The sequence below is a fragment of the Pogona vitticeps genome, chromosome 2 (assembly GCF_051106095.1).
Source record: "Pogona vitticeps strain Pit_001003342236 chromosome 2, PviZW2.1, whole genome shotgun sequence".
Taxonomy (NCBI): domain Eukaryota; kingdom Metazoa; phylum Chordata; class Lepidosauria; order Squamata; family Agamidae; genus Pogona; species Pogona vitticeps.
Window position 1 is genome coordinate 218,859,575 of NC_135784.1, and position 6,000 is coordinate 218,865,574.

Here is a 6,000-nt window from a genome sequence, read left to right on the forward strand (position 1 = left end):
TTACCTGATGACCTTATAGGCCCCTTCCAGCTCAATTATTTATGATTCTATCCAGTAAGAAAATCCTCACAACCATGTGATGAATATCTGGAGGAGAAAGCTAATGTGGCCATGCAGTAAATTCTCCAGCATCTCCAAACAAAACCAGACCAAAATGTGATGAGATGAGAACAACTATGACCACTTTCTAGACTAGACTTGATCAACAAATCAACAACCTGGAATTTTGCTGGATTGCAAAGATGGAGGATGTCTATCTCCATATGTCCAAGAAGTCATAACATCCAGCTCACCAGTGGAAAGCATCAACGACCCTTTAAACTATGAAAGATATAACCAGTGTGCCTGGAAGATTGTCCACATTTATACAAGCATAGCATTTGAACAGTCAGCAATAATCAGTCATTGCAAATATTATTGTTCTATTGTCTGAATCTTTTGAAGAGCACTTCTTAAAGATGCTAGTCCTAGTGGTTCCAGATGTTCCACTTGTTAGGAAAAAAATACATTGAGACAAGCAATTAAACCCCCCGCTCACAAAGAATATGATAATTTAACTTGGAAATTCTTCATCCGTGCAACATAACCTGCAGTCATTGATGAAAGGGAGGCAGCTGAGTGAAATTGCAACACGGAACAGAATATCTGAATCGTTTACTCACTTCCTTAAACTGTATTTCTAGAGAGCAATACTCTTTCCTGTTCCACTTCGTCTGTTGCTAAATATTTCCGCAGAGTTAAAAATAACAACACATAATGTGTGATACTACAGTAAAGCCTCACAATAGAGCCTTATAGAGAAACATAAAGGACTAAATTTTTTTAAAAAGAGCATATTTTGAAAGGATTCAGGAAATTGCCAAGCCAAAAATCTTTCTTAACAGCCTCCAAACCTTCTAAACTTTCATCTTCCAGTCTTCTTTGGAAGCTCTAACCTCACAGGCTAATCTGAGGTACAAGACAACCTTAACCCCATCTGAATATATTCTTTATACGGTATATTTTAATAACTACAAATTGTATTCATATGACTGCTCAACCTGAATACATGTAAGGCCTTCATTTAATGTTACTGATTTAATAGTCTTTTCCTTGTATATGAAATATGCCTTTCTCTGGAAAAACTGGAACTCCAAAAAAAACCCTGACTTCTAGTGTTTGTGGCAAGAAATAGAGAAAGCAAAGCAAGCCTTCTCCAGCATCTACTAAGGCCCCAGGCTTCTTCAGACAGATGTTCCTCACAGGGACCCCTGCACCCCACTGAGTATCAGGAGGTGCCTGCCACAGCTGGAAACACTGTGCTAGTGAAACTTCCCGTTGCTATAAGTTCTAGTTCTGTTACTACCAATGTGGATGCTACTCTCTGTCTGAGAGAATTCAGTCAAGAATACCTAGCACTGTATCTTCTCTCTTTTCTCCTCACCCCCATTGTTCCTTTCCACACACATATACACACAATTCTCTCCCTTCACAGTCACTCATTCTGCTTGCACCATGGTTAGAAACCCATTAGTCCCATGCTCTACCCCACTGCTCCACCTCTGCCCGCACACTCCCCGTGTTTTGCACTCATGCTTATTCTTTTTTCTGTTCCTACTCCAGTGCTCAGCCCAGTTCAAGGGATACAAATGTAACTTTTTTGGTTTACAGCTCCCAGGGTCCTCAAACCAACACAGCCAACTGAGATTTAACCAATCCAGTTATGTAAACTGGGTCCTCAGGAGTATCTGTGCAAAATGTTGTGTCTAGCACCGACCTTACCAGTAAGAGGACTACGGCTACAATTCCCAGAAAACATCTGGGAGGACATCTTTGGAGTACATTTCCCAGGATCTCCCCCACCCTCAGGCAGCCTGGGCAATTGAAGTTAAGAAATGGCGGATAGCTGAATGGTTTAGGCATTTGGCTGCAGAGCCAGAGATTGGAAGTTCAGTTCCCCACTGTGCCTCCTTGGCAAGTGCTGGACTTGATTATCCATAGGGTTCTTCCAGTTCTGCAGTCCTAACATTACTATTCTTAAATTAGTGGTACCCATGAAAAATTTCAAGTTTCAAGGTCTGACCATTTTGGCGAGAGGATGATAAGTCCCAGAATCCCCAGCCATCATGGACAGTTAAGATCTAAGATCAATCAGACAGTTAAGTTTGGACTTCTTTCTCTTGGTGTTTTGAAACTCTTCAGGGGAAGTAAAAGGATTATATGTCCCTAGATGTCTGTAGATGCATTCTTTGGGCCATGTCCTCCAGAATCCATCATCCAACAGAAACAGTTGAAATACCATGCAACCGCTGGCTTGAATTGGGTCCTCGGTAGTATCCATGCAAAATGCCATGCTTCTAGTTCTTACCATTTCAGAGATTAGACCATTTGGTTTGGAGAACTGCATCTTCCAGGATTCTCCCAGCTGGCATGGCCAGTCTCAGTAACATCTGCCCCATTTTTTTATTATTATTATGTATTATTTCTAGCTCTTACCATTTCTGAGATGAATCAGCACTGAGTGGAGACCACGAAGTTTCTCAGAGGCCAAAGGCTTCACTTTTGTTAGGGAGCCTTATAAGAACAGCAGAACATTTAAGGTTCACTAGCAAAAGTGCTTGGCTTTGCAAAGCTGAGGAGCCTCTTGGTCTCCACTCACTGCTGATTTATTCCCACTCACCTACATGGTCATTCCCTCCATTCCTAAAGGGAGGGAAGGAGCACAAAAATTCAAGCAGCCTTTCTCATCACTTACTTACCCACCTACCTACCTACCTACCTCATTAGATGCTCCTTTTCTTTCCCAGGGAGCAAATGCTCCTTTCTGTCTTTATACCTCCATAGGTGACCTTTCACATCCACACCCCTTCTAGTGCCCCTTTCCTTTCTCTCTGTTCTCCCCCACCCACCATACTCACACATTTTTTTTCTTTTTACTCTCCCACCACCATCTCTGTGCTGCTTCAGCCTTTCCCTTTTCTCATTCTCCCTTCACTCACAAGTTGGCCAGGTAGCTACACCTTCTCTCCCCCCTGCCCACTGTTTGTGTGTATCTTAATTTTTTCAAAGAGGGGAGCAGCAGTCACACATGGCATTTTATAATTTTTCCTCTACCTTTGGAGTCCTATGGAGCTCCCTATGGGCCTTCTGGAGAGATGAGTATGCGAAGTCTGACAGCAACTTCCGCTCTGCTGGTTAGGGAAGACAGAACACTTCTCCTTTCAACAACACTGGGGTTAGGTGTGCAGTGCCCCCACATAGATGAAATTCTTATGCCCTTCAAAACATAACTATGAAGCGTAAACAGCTGATTCTCTCTCACACACAAATATATATCCAAAACAGATAAGTGTGCTATATTAACCGCACCGCTTGCCCCAGCACACTCCCCAGCTGCCACATAGAGCTTCCATGCCAGGAGAGGGGCTAGATGGGCCACCACCAATGGACCTGGGGAAACCTTGCCACCAACAAGGGCCTTGGTAAGTTCAGGACCCACCTTTTTCATGTCACTTCTGTTATTTCTTTCTTGAAATGTTTGTTTGTTTGTTTCAAAAAATCCATGTATAATCAAAATATGCTGCTCAAACCCATGCAATTCAAGGGAGAAGTGTACCGTGAGTTATAGATGCACATCTTTGAGGTCCCCATAGCATATATGCCACGTTTCAGGTTGATGTTGAAGCTGTGGTAAATAAAAATAAACAGATGACCTCATATACTTCTTCTTCTCTAGGACAGATTCATATTTCAGATTCTCCTGCAGAGAAACACACCCTAAGTTAGAGGACTACTATGGTGGAGTGTAGCAGCCTCTCAATTTAATCACATTCATGATTTAAAATTTTAAAAAATTCAACAAATAAAGTAAATTTAGAAACAGATTGTTTTCTAATTCTTTTTTTAAAGGAATGGCTGTTCTATCATACTAAAAAAATAACAGTTAAAATTTTTATGGGAGAAATGTTCAGCACAGTACTTTTAAAAAATAGACAGGGGGGGAGGAAAGAAATGCAACTTATGAAGCAAGACCCAAGATTGACCACAGACCCCTGCCTTCAATACTCATTTTTGTGTTTCCAAGCTGCTCATCCCCAAGTTCAGGTTACACCTGCACACAATGGATACTCTTCAGCATTTCGTTGCAAGATTATATATCTCTGCTATTCAAGATTTCATCTGGGATTGCTCCATGAGAAAAGGCTATGTGGATCAGGTATGAAAGAAAGCCAATCAAGACTGGAGTCGAATATGCCACAAGGACACCTCCAGAGAAGCTGTGGTGCCCTGGTCTCACTTAGCAGTCACTTCCAGTTTGGTGGCCAAGGGAGATAATGCTTGAGCACAAGCCCCAAATAGCCAGGGGTCTTAGTCTATGTAGTGCTCTCAAGCGGCTGTCTGGGCCCATCACTAGGTTTTGGCATATGGATCCCTGCCTCCCTTTCCCTTATGGGATATTCTTTAATTTGTTATTATAATTTACAACAACAACAACAACCTTTATTGGCATACAAACAAGAAACAGTTGAGCATACAGTTAAGTAAATAATTAAAATAGTAAGGAGGGGGGGAATAAGCCCGCAGAGGTGCTTAGGGGAGTCAAGTTAGTTTTTTTGGGGACTGGGAGGTGAGAACCTGTGCAAGGAACTCAGCTACTAAAGTCGTTGTTTCTTGAGAGAAGTCATGAAGAAGAAAACCTGTCAAAAACTGGGGGGGACCCGGAAAGCCTGAAATGATTGGCCCTAGAGTACGCTCTCGGAGATCTCTTAGCTCTGGACAATGACATAGAATATGCGTAACTGAATCGGGTTCTAATCCACAGAGGTTACAAGTTCTTTCTTCAAAGGGTATTCTGGCATATCGTCCCTTGAGAACTTCGGAAGGGAAGATATTCATCCGCGCTAACATAAAAGCCCTCCTGGTTAGAGGGTTCAGCAGGGACTGTATATAAAAATGACCGGAGCCAAAGGTGGGGAAGATACCGAAGTAAATTGGGGAGCATGTTTGGTTAATACTGGAAACTAGATAAATATACTCAGACTCCCATAGTTTCTCCTTAATAATAGAGAGCGCCTGTACGAAGTTGCTATTAGAGATGGAGCTTAAAGATATACCAATCGATTCAAGTTTGGTTTCACAAAGTGAAAACCACTTAGATTGGTAATGATCTTTAAGTAGGTGCACAAGGAGAGAGTCTGGGTTTGATTTAAAGAAGAGACGGAGCCAGAATTTAAAGGTAAGTGCCCACGCTGTCGTTGAGGGTAAATGCGTGCCTAGCTCTAGGGCTATGGTCGATAATTTAATTGAGTTTGGAATCCCTAGAATCCGGCGATAGAAAGAGGCAGCCAATAGGTCAACTTTGTTATCCAACGCATTAATCCAAATTGGAGCTCCATAGAGTAGGCGATTGATCAGTTTTACCTGGAAAATTTGGGTGGCAGCTGGGATAAACTGGTTCCCATCTTTATAATGGAATTTGGTTATAGCTCCTAGCAAATGTGAAGCGGATGCAGTTGCAGAGTCTCTATGTACCGACCACTTGAGTTGAAAGTGGAAAAGTAAGCCTAGGTACTTAAAAGATCTCACCTGTTCAATCGGTTGGCTATTAATTTTCCAGTGAAGGAGCTTCCAGGATTTTGAGAAGACCATAATCTTGGTTTTCTCGGCGTTAATTACAAGATCATTACGTAAGCAGTAAGATTGAAACAAGGAGAGAAGTTGTCTTAGACCAAGACTAGATATAGAGAGGAGAGCAGCATCATCCGCGTATAACAGAAGGGGAACAGGTATCTTATTTAGGAACGGGGCAGATTTTTCGGCAGATGCCAGCTGGGAACGGAGATCGGCTAGAAAGAGATTAAATAGAGATGGAGCTAAGATACATCCCTGTCTCACTCCTCTGTAGATTGGGATCTTCTCAGAGACGGAACCACTATGATTATAGCGAACCTGACAGGAGTTAGCGTGGTGTAATTTGCGTATTAGAAAAAGGAGACGGGGGGGAATTCCCCACGTAGCTAG